Here is an 11,461-nt window from a genome sequence, read left to right on the forward strand (position 1 = left end):
TCGGTGATTCCTCTCGTGCTTGTTAACAACTTATATTATTGGTTGGTAATCAAGCGATGTCTTTCCATGTTCGACTCAAGAACATCTCTCACATGGATAGACTTGTACTTCGAGTGAAGATCAAACGAGATTGAAGACCCCGGATCTAGTTTCATCCATCCAGGCTGCGATATATATTCAGGGAAATAAAGACATTAAATGTACATCATTGCTGCACAGATAATCATCCAATCAAAGGGATGATGGCTCTACCAGAATCATCAGTCTACACTCAGACGATTGTCTGTCCTATGTACATGAAAATGAATTTATAAAGCTGAGCATGGGAATGCCCGCCTCAGCTAGATTATGAAAATATTATGAAGATAATGTATTGTATTGTATCTTATTACAGGTCTCCTCCCAGCTTGAAAGAACTTCAGATCCTCATAATAAAGCATTTCACCCGACTTCAAAACATTAACGACCTCATGCTTTAGGGGGCAACTGTTATAGACATTTTTGGGCACTGCAACCCCAAGCATGATATTTCCATAAATCAAGGGCTCCTAAGTCCCTAAAAGTGTTGTTCTAACCCCTAAAGGAACAAGGTCAACAGATTACAGCTTCTCCCAGAAGTTCTCCATGAAAAACTGCTCAAAATTGGTCAAAACAGGATCATTTCAGCTGCTCCACAGGCCAGGTGCATTGCATCTCACCTAAGTACACTGTGGGGGTGCGTTGCATTTCAAAAAGCCATTCTACGGGGTGCGATGGGCGAGAAATGACAAATGGCAGTGTCATTCCGCGAGGTGGAGAGGCAATGGAAGCTTCCAGAAACTTCTCCTGTGACACTTGCCTCTCTGAATTCGACCAAGGATGAGTAAGTGATCATCAATCTCCAAGTGGAAGCAAGAACTATCAGAGAGAAGACACTAATCAAATCATAAGCTGACTCATCTCCATTACAGATATCTATATATGGATCCCTCATCCCAGAGATCCAGAGGCTGGAATCTTGCATATTGTAAGGAATTGCTGTTGGTTTCTTGAGACAAACATCAGATTGTTGGGTGATCTAAGCTTTGTATGAGGTGAAGAGGGGTTTCCTTGTTGAGAGGTTGATGTTGGGTCAGAACAACTGGTTGTAACTCCTCTTGGCTTTTTCTTGTTTATCAATAAAAGCTATTCAAGTGTTCCTCCATACTTTTGTGTCATTCATGTTTGCTACATTTGTATGGTCAATTTACATCTGATCCTAGATTGTTTATGATTATAGATCCATGTCTTTGTATAGTGTTATGCTACTGTGATCTTACAGGTACTCTGTGAAGCTGGGCGTGCGAGGGAACAAGTGGCAAAAGACTATCAAAGAAGAGAGGAATCGAACCAGGAGATTAGCGCAAGATAGAGGTTGGTCTTCTTTTTTCCTCTCTATCTATACTTCATAAAGGAAAAACGAAAGTAGCTTTACTTTGTTTATTTCTAAGCAGCTGTCACACCTTAGTGGGATAAGCAGTTCTGAGTAGACACTTTTCCCTATAACAAGGTCGCTCTTGAACATGACACTTTCCCTCCATCACCGTGATTGAGTCGGGTTGGGTTATTCTGTTCACTGGTCATATCACCATTGGTCCTCTGTACCATCCATTTTGGGGTTAATTCTACCAATCCAGTCTGGTGTCGCCGATATGGTCAAGAGAAGTCACTCAGAGAATTCACCAACCTAGCTAACACCTCATCCGCTGCAATACCTTAACGCTCCATTCTTTCATGACCGCCACCCTGAACCTTGTATCATCAGATCGTTTTCACCTCCAAAAAATCATTTTCTCCATTCCGTGTCGTAGATTTGGGATTCATTAAGGCCCTCCTACGATAGGTCACTTCTTTTCGACATCAGCTAATTATCCAAGAAGTTAACTTAGGAACAACCCTTTCAGTACTTTGAAGCTTGCATGCCTCAATGGCAAGTTTCTCACTTCCAATGACAGGTTTACATCAATGGACTTCGACCAAAATATTTTGCGCAGTGTTCGACATCGACTCATGTATTCACACCACGTGAATTGTACTACAGTACCTTGAGGGTCATCATCATTATCATTGATTCCTCTCGCGTTTGTTAATAGCTTACATCATTGGTTGGTAATTAGGTGATGTCTTTCCATGTTCGACATCAGAACATCTTTTCACATGGATCGACTTGTACTTTGGGCGAAGATTGAATGAGTTTGAAGACCATGGATCTAGTTTCATCCATCCAGGCTGTGATATATTCAGGAAAATAAAGACATCAAATGTACATCATAGCTGCACAAATAATCATCCAAGCTAAGGTATGATGGCTCTACCAGAATCATCAGTCTACTACATAGACGATTGTTAAAATGAATTTATAAAGCTGAGCATGGGAATTCCCACCTCAGCTAAATCATGAAAATATTGTGAAGATAATGTATTGTATTGTATCTTATTACAGGTCACCTCCCAGTTCGAAAAACCTTGGATCCTCATGATAAAGCATTTCACCCGACATCAAAAGATTTATGACATCGTGCTTTAGGGGGAAATTATTATAGACATATTTGGGCACTACAACCCCAATCACATATGTCAATAAAACAAGGGCTCTAAAACCCCTAAATGTTATTTCATACCCTAAAGGATCAAGGTCAACTGATTACATCATTTCCTAGAAGTTCTCCCTGAAAAACTGCTCAGAACTAGTCAAAATTGGACCATACAGATTGTTCCATGCTGAGGGTGCGATGCATCTCACGTGCTACACACAAAGGGTGCGATGCATTCTAAAAATCCCTTCTGTAGGGTGCGATGAGCGAGAGAATACAAATGGCAGGAGCAGTTTGCTAGGTGGAAACTCAAAGAATCTTCTAGAAACTACTCATATGACACTTGCCTCTCTGAATTCGCCCAAGGATGAGTAAGAGATCATGAAATCTCCAAGTGGAACCAAGAACTATTAGTGAAATGACACTAATCAAAATCCCAGAAGCTGACTCACTCCCTGGCAAACATCTATATATGGATCCCTCATCCTAGAGATCCAGAGGCTGGAATTTTGTAATTTGTAAGGAAGTGATGTTGGTTTCTCTTTGAGACATTGTATTGTTGGGTGATATTGCCTTTAATGAGGTGAAGATGGCTCTCATGTTGGGAGGATGATGTTGGATCAGACAGCTTGGTTGTAATCCTCTCTTCTACTACTTCTACCAATAAAGCTATTTGAGTTTTCCTCCATATACTTGTATATCTCTGAATCTTGTATTTATATATGCATTTGTATGGTTAATGTACATCTAATCCTATATTGTTTGTGGTTATAGATCTCTATGCTTTGATGGTATTTTGCTGCTTTGACTCTACAAGTGTTCTTTGAAGCGGGACAAGTGAGTAAGGAGTGGCAAAGCTCTATCAAAGGAGAGAGGAAACAAGCAAGGATACTAGTGAAAGACTAAGGTTGGTACTCTCTGCTTCTCTCTCATCTATCTCTCATAAAGGTAAACACAAGTAACTTTGGTTTGTTTGTTTCGAAGATAGCTACCCGTCTTAGTGGGACTAGCAGCTCTGAATGGACACTAGTTTTCCCGATAACAAACAAGAAGAAGTGGAATAGCTCATAAAGCCCACTACTGTTGAAAGGCCTACTACAACTAGAGCATTATTGGATTAGAGAATGGCCATGCTTGTACAATATAATGGCCTTTCTTTAATCTAGGCTGATCATGAACCGAGACTGTACCATCCGCCTTCCGAGTTGGGCAATTGTGGGAAGGTGGCAGAAGGATTGGATTTGAATAGGAAAGGGGAGGGATCAGTTTCCCAACAGGGAAGAGAGTTGGATATCAATGCATCTCACTCTTAAAGTGGTTGTTTTTCATGATATTTTTATAGATATTGGTCTTATCCCATAACTAATCTATCTATATATATTGAACTCTTGCATGGTATGGGATATCTAGGCTGGTATCAAGCACACCCATCTATTTTAGATATGTGATCAGATAACGTTTTGGAAGCTACTTAGCTACCTATATATTTTAATACATCATGTACTTTGACCATTATACCTATATATCTGGGCTTTCCATGCTTAATTGGTACTACAAATATCTGAATATTATATATTCAGACAACAATCAAATGAAACTCAAAGAGATTTTATAAAGAGAACCCTGACATTGATGAAGTGTCTTTGAGTGCAACACTTAGTCAATAATTATATGAAAATATAACAATTAAGATGATAGAATTATGAAAACTACAAGATAATAACCTACTTGGTACGACCTAGAATTCATTGTTCAATTTGCTTAGGACGCATGCATCAAAATATAAATACATGCAATATTTTCTTTTTCAGTCCTTTCACACACTTGACTAAATCTATAGTCTCAGTAACTATCAATCTCTTCTCTCTTGAATATAACTTTGAAGAAACCTTTATTCCTGGAACATAGTTTTCTATCTAATTTTTAATATAAATCCTTAAAGCATTTTAAAATATTAATATTTTATATGTTGAAATTTGCAGTTTAAATTTTTTAAGTAACATAGATTTCCTTCTAAAACTATTTTTTTTATTTCTTTAATGGAGATCTCCCTACCCTAGCTAAAACTATATGTTACCTAGTTTCTCCCAATACAAATAATCTTCACTATATAAAAATATAACTAAGACATTGACTCTTTTTGAAGGCACACCATAGTTTCTTTGAAATGGAAAAATATTATTAAACTCTACTTAGCAACTTACTTTATTGATACAAAGTATGGTTTGTTTGTTATAGTTGATGGATAATAGTTTTGTTGTGATAGCTGATTTGATGTTAGTGAAAGCACTGATTAAAAAACATAGTTAAGATATTGATTCATTGAAAATGACAAGTATTGGAACTTTGTTCAACATATTACTTAGTTATTTAAATATAAATATAGTTTGATGTCATAGTTGATTTGATTTTAGTGGAAGCTTATCAATCTTATAAAGGGAAATGTATTTCAAATTTTTAATTAAAAATTAAGTTTTTTATTCAATATAAAACTCTTTGAAACCTATAAAAAGGAATCTCTAACATAACAAAAGTAGAAAAAAATTGAATACTTAAACTATGATATTTTAAACATTTAATTGGTTGGAATGTACATAATTTTTTTTGGTTATAGGAAGGAGATTTTAATTTTAATGTAAACAACATTTTAATATAAATTAAAAATATAGTTTAAATGAATTAAGATTTATTGTATTTATTTTATTATATAATATTCAGTTTGATAGATATGTTTTTATTTTTATTTCAAATAAATAAAAAATATAATTTAAATGAATTAAGATTTATTGTATTTATTTTATTATTAATATTGATATATCTTTTAATGTATAGGAAAAATAGATAAGTTTTTATTTTTATTTACAATTTAAAAAAAATAAAAAATAAAATAAAAAATAAATTGTAGTCATCGCCATCACCGGAATAGGATGAAGCATCCAGACGTGTTAGTTGTATAATGCTTAACTAAAGTGTGTCATCTTTCTTTGGAATCCCAGAAATTAAGCAATGAACTAGTTTAAAAATCTTTTTGTAAATTTAATTTTTAAATATCTATATATAATAGGAACACTATTTTTTTTGGAAATTTAAGAAAACATATATTATAACATTTACATATGCTCGAGTGTATTGAGGCTACATATAGAACTTAACCTCGTATTATTTTGTGTTTAACATTTGTACAAGCAAAATGCTAGACACAAATGAGGTACTGCCAATACTTGTTACAAAAGATTACTCAAAGCTAAGACATTGTATTATAGAAAATGTAGAAAGATTACATGCATATGTGCTTTATGATGTATTAGTTTCCATTTGTCACAAAAATGGGACAGGAAGGAGCATCTGCCCAACAAATAGAAACTAGATGTCTCCTTGGAAAATTTTTACATTTAACATAGAGAACGACCAAAAGAGAAAAACAAGAGAAGTTAATATATGTTGGCAAAACTTGTTCAGATGTCCATAAGATTGTCAAACTCATGGATATAATATTTTATGTGTTATTTTGCATTATGATGTACTATGAAAACCTGGAGATATGATTTCCTGCCTTCACTATTTTCATTAACTACACTCCCCTCAGATATATGACCACCATTTTATTAAAAAAATGGTGATACACAATAGTCAATGTGAAGCTCAAAGACAATTGCATCATCCAAAATTGAATATTCCAAACCAAAGTTCACTTATTATTTTCTTGATTATGGAAACCAAAGTACAATTTTTTCATTTGAGAATCCTATCGGCCTTTCTTTGCACCTTTTGGGGAAATTTCTAGTTATAACCACGCTATTGCCCGCGCTGTTGGGGTGTGCTCAATTTATGTCAGGTATATTTTTTGATTGGTTTTAGTCCTAATGGCTACAAGAGGTATATTCTACAACCTAGATGGGGGATATGTCCATTACTTTGTGTGTCCATGCATGAGTGTATGCATAATGTTCCAAATGACAAAAAAGAGAAGATTCTTTGTTAGGATGGATCCATCTTAAGCTCGGAATCTATTTAGTGCCTGTTAGAAAATTATATATTACAAAGCAATGGAACACATAGAATATTGCAGAAATATAAACACAGAAAATGCACAAAACAAGAGAGACACAAATATACGTGGTTCACCCAGTTTGGGCTACGTCCACCCCGAACAGCCAATCCTTCCTTTCTATTATCCAGAAAAATGAAGAGACACAACCTATAGCAAATCCGCTGTAATATCCTCTGTTTTCTCTCACAGTCTCACCTCTCTGTTTCTCGCTCATAGAATACACATCTATTACATAGCCTCAAATACAATGCCCTCATACAAAGAGAGGGGTTGCCTTCTAGGGCAAAAAACCCTAAACTAAACATAAGTTCTACCGTCAAATCATCCGCCTAATGAACGGCCTAGATTGACTAGAAATTACTATACTTTAGCCGGCCCCCCTGGACCCCCCCTGCAGCAAATATTTTACGGGCGGCGTTGCCGCCCCCATTTCGAACTGGGGTCCAATGTGGCGATACCTTTGAATATAGAAGATAATTAGGCTCCACACCCAACAGTGCCAAGAGGAAGTAGAAAAATCAAGGCACAAACCTCAATGTGTTTGCATCTTAAAGGATTTTTTCACTACGTTGTGGTTTGCACCTTGATTATGAGGAACCACTGCAACCAAATAGATACGTGGATTAAGGTGTTTTTGCTTTGCACATTTGACCCTTGTTTTTGTTTTGGAGCATGTTTCTCTTAACCAATCTCATTATATAGGGTAGTTATGTTTCTTGCTTATTTTATATCTTTTGGGGTAAACATCCACTGGGGATTTGAATTGGTGACTGAGTGTCTTAACAGTGCATCTATTCACCGTCAATCCAAAGCCTTGTGAGCATAGTTTTTCTATACTAAATTAATGACAATTTGTTTTTTCCTTGGATTGATATTGGCAGCGACAAACCTGGTGAACATGAATTTGAATTTGACTAAGGTATACATTATATATAATTAATATGTATAGATACATATTAATTTTTTTGTCCCCTTGTCTTATCGAAAGTTTCATCTTCCCTAGACATTGGAAATATTGATTATTGTGTGCAACAACTTCTAGAAGTTGCAGAAAATGATATCATGGGAGAAGTCTCCCAAGAAAAGGATGTTGAATAAATTTCCTTCAAAGTGAAGGAGACAAGGAGTACAAATCTTTTGAAAGTTTGTGGTTAATTCCTCAGAGCATTAATTTCTCTATGCATGCTAGTACATTGTTCGTAAATGTTAGATGCAAACTTCATAGAACACTTACAAAAAAATAAAAAGTTAAGATTGAGTCCATGTTACACTATTTAGCAACCAATCTCCAGGCTAATGCATCATTAAGTCATACAAATTTATAATTGTTTCGTATATGGATTGATTGAGGATGGTATGGAGGAAGAAAATATGGGTAGGAAGACTGCTTTGTTTATTAAACCTAGCCTAGCATCTTCAAGATCATTGGACTAATATAAAAATTCAATGAAGGGACCTACTGATTATAAGCTAGATACACCCAATAGGTATCTAATTTTATTGTTTTCAATGAGACTTCTTAAGAACCATATGAAAAAACTAAAAGTAGCTAAGAGAGATTAATATTTAATAGTGATGTTAGACCCTTTTATACAACTATTAGGGCATTGTCTCAAATCTAAGTATGAAGGAGTTATATCACATTTTGTGAAATGTTTGGTTTGACTATTGAGACTTCCCCTTCCATCTATTGATAGTCATAGTAGTGATATTACCTCCTTAGATTTTAAATGGTCCTAACATCAGGAAAGAGTGACAGTGCCTTAATGCAATCTTCTATTGATTTACTTGTTATGCTTTTGAGACATGCAAATACAACCATCTCAAATGATCCATTAAAGATGCTTCTCCAACGTCCACTCTTTATAAATTTAGAGAGTATCTCAACTATCATTGCACTATCACTTTTGAAAGAAATTGTTAGGTGGAAACTGCTGGTTTCGGATCTATATGATTTAGTCACTAGAGTGGTATGTTTGATGGTAACTAGTTAAACTCTTATGATTCTCCAACAATGTAGTCAAGTTATTTTATAGTTTCTTCTTGAATACCCTCTTGGTGCCAAGCGACTGCAACAACCCTTGGATTTCTTAGTGATTCACCATTTTGTACTAGTGATTCGCCATTATTTTACAAGATAATATAATCTGGTGAGAGATTCACCAAAAAAAGTATATATACATATTATATTATTAATAAAATCACCTTCCATTTTTCCTATGTATTATGGGGATTCGGTTGTTTATTATACATATAAATTTAGGGAGGTTCTTAAAATTTTCCTTGTAGCATTGGATACCTTTGTTGTTGTTTTCTATTATGAATCGTATATTTTTGTCATAGGTTTTTCATTTTTTATCCCAGATCTAAACCGTAAACAACCATCAAATTATTGTTAGGGTCACTTGTCACCTAGTGACTTAAGTGAAGTATTTTTGGTACACCTTCCAAGAAATTTCACACTAACGACGTCCATTGCTTCTCATGACATGCAAGGTGGATCTTCTACAAAGATAAGCTTGTAAAGCTAGATTATGAAATGGAAAGTTAGCCATTCCATTACTCCTCGATAACTGCATTCTAAAAGCAACTTGCAATAGATGTGCATGGTAGTTTCTCATGGTGTACATGTCCAGTTCATGTCAAGGAACTATTGTCGTGCACATATTGCATCCAGTAAGTATGAAGACATATAGAACACCGCTTTCTCACCCTTAGGAGGGTTTTGAGCTAGTGCTTCATGGGCCTTCAACAGTTAAGCTAATAGATTTGACCAATTGAATGATTCCCCATCGTTCACCACTTTGTCCAATAAAACTTCCCACCCTTTAGGAAAGGTTTACTTGTTCTCTTGACCATGGATCCTACAAGCAAAGATAACAAAGAGTTGGTAAGCCTTCCTGAGGGACTTTGTCTTGTACACATAGGTGGGTGTCTATCAAAACTTCGATGGCTCCTTCACCCAGCATTTGAAAATGTCTCTTGTGTTCACATAATTGTGGGTGGCATAGAAGATAGATTCCATGCACTCTACTAGCTCGAGAAACTGATACATTTGCTAAAAGTTTTATTCTTGGAAGGTGGCAAGCTTCTACCTGCTAGAACTACTCAATGTCATGGTATTCTCATAAATGTGTGAGATAATCTATCTAATGATATCTGCAAACCGGAAGGCTAGATACCTTCATGCAATCTTGTAAAATCCTGACTTTCAGATGCCAAGATAAACTTTTCGGTCCTCTAAGTCTGCCTCAAAGTACTTTGAAAAAACATCTTTAACCTAGTGCCATGTTAGTGATGATCCCTTTTCTATAAACAGTTGAGTATCTACATACACAAGAAAATCAATTGATGTTTTCTCAACTATTTCCCTAGTACTTCTCTCAGTGGTTTCTTTTGAAGCAACTCTCTTAGTTGCCATGGTAACAGTGACTATTGGAGAGGTGCTCATCAATTGTTTTACCTGTGGGATAGAAAGGACACTCATGGCAAGGAAATGTCAGTCTTAAGAAAATCTAATTACAAGGTACGTTTGAGTAGCAAATTGAGCATATGATGGGGAGGATTAAGGAAATTTTCATTGTCAAGAGGAACTGGTTGCCTATGGGAACTATGGACTATGCATTCCTAGCATCAAAGGTGGAAGCTTGTGGCTTGAAACTGCACAACGCGCAATTCAACCTAGGTAGAGGTGTGGGAGAGACTGCGCATTGCATAGTCTCAGTGGCCAAGATGATAGGTTGCCTCCTGGAACTATGCAGTGCATAGTTGGAGCTAGCTTGGACTATGTACAACACAATTCCATAGGCTAAGATTGTGGTTGGGACCCTAGGATTACACAATGCCAGCTAGGAAAAGTGAAAACCAACAAAGGAAAATGCAGATATAACCAAGGGAAGTGTGGAAAACGAGAATATATAAGAGAAAGTGTGAATATGAGTACATATATAACCAAGTGAGAGTAAATGGATGTGAATCAAGTGCATCAATTAGTCAAATGGAAGGAAAATGAAGTATGTGAGGGGAGTCGCCACAATGGTGACCATTGGTGCAAAAATAGGAAAACGAATGCGGCACTTGGGGAAAGCAATATAAAACTAAAAAAAAAAACTTCTACAAGTTAAAATGGCAGCGACCATGAAGAGAAACAAGTGAAATGACACTCACACAAGCCAAACGACAAAAAGCGACAAAAAAGAACCAAAAGACGATCGCACAGAAGGTTCCTTGATCTCCTTAGGAATGTTAGAGGTTCAATATCAAATGTTCAAATGAGATCTAGAAGCACTGATTAAATATATTTGGGCAAATTAGGGTTTATGACATGCATGCCTAAAATCAAGGAAAAAGTGACACTTGGTAGAAGTTTCTAAATATAGCGCAAGTGCCTCCTTTAAGATACTAAAAATAGATCCCTAATTTTTAGGGATGATTTTTTCTTTTTTTTCTTCTTTTTCTAAGGAAACCTACCATGCACACTTCCATGAAATAATGCACAGTTTTTGGGAGATAGGAAACTTTCCAGCTCAGTACACTATGCAATTTTTTAGCTTAGTGAGGTTTGCGCAGTTTCTGGGCTCATTGTTGGGCTTCCTTCCATGACTGTGTAGTTTCTGAGCTCAAGGCTGACTAATAGTCAGTACTACGTAATTCCTATCATCAAGGTTGCTTGCTCTTAATGATTTCACAATTTTCAAAGGCAAGCCTAGAACTACTGTGAGGCCAAGTTGCTAGATCAACTTGTGACTTAGAAGAATCAACTAAGTGAGAAAACAAAAGTGAAAATGAAAATATAAGTATCAATCAAAGCATGAATACCTAGATTAGTGCAAGATAAGCTCCTGGGAATAAGAAGGGA

This window comes from Pinus tabuliformis, chromosome X, assembly GCF_031772625.1.
Source record: "Pinus tabuliformis cultivar Carrire ecotype Pingquan chromosome X, CPIR1, whole genome shotgun sequence".
In the NCBI taxonomy this organism is placed as follows: Eukaryota; Viridiplantae; Streptophyta; class Pinopsida; order Pinales; family Pinaceae; genus Pinus; species Pinus tabuliformis.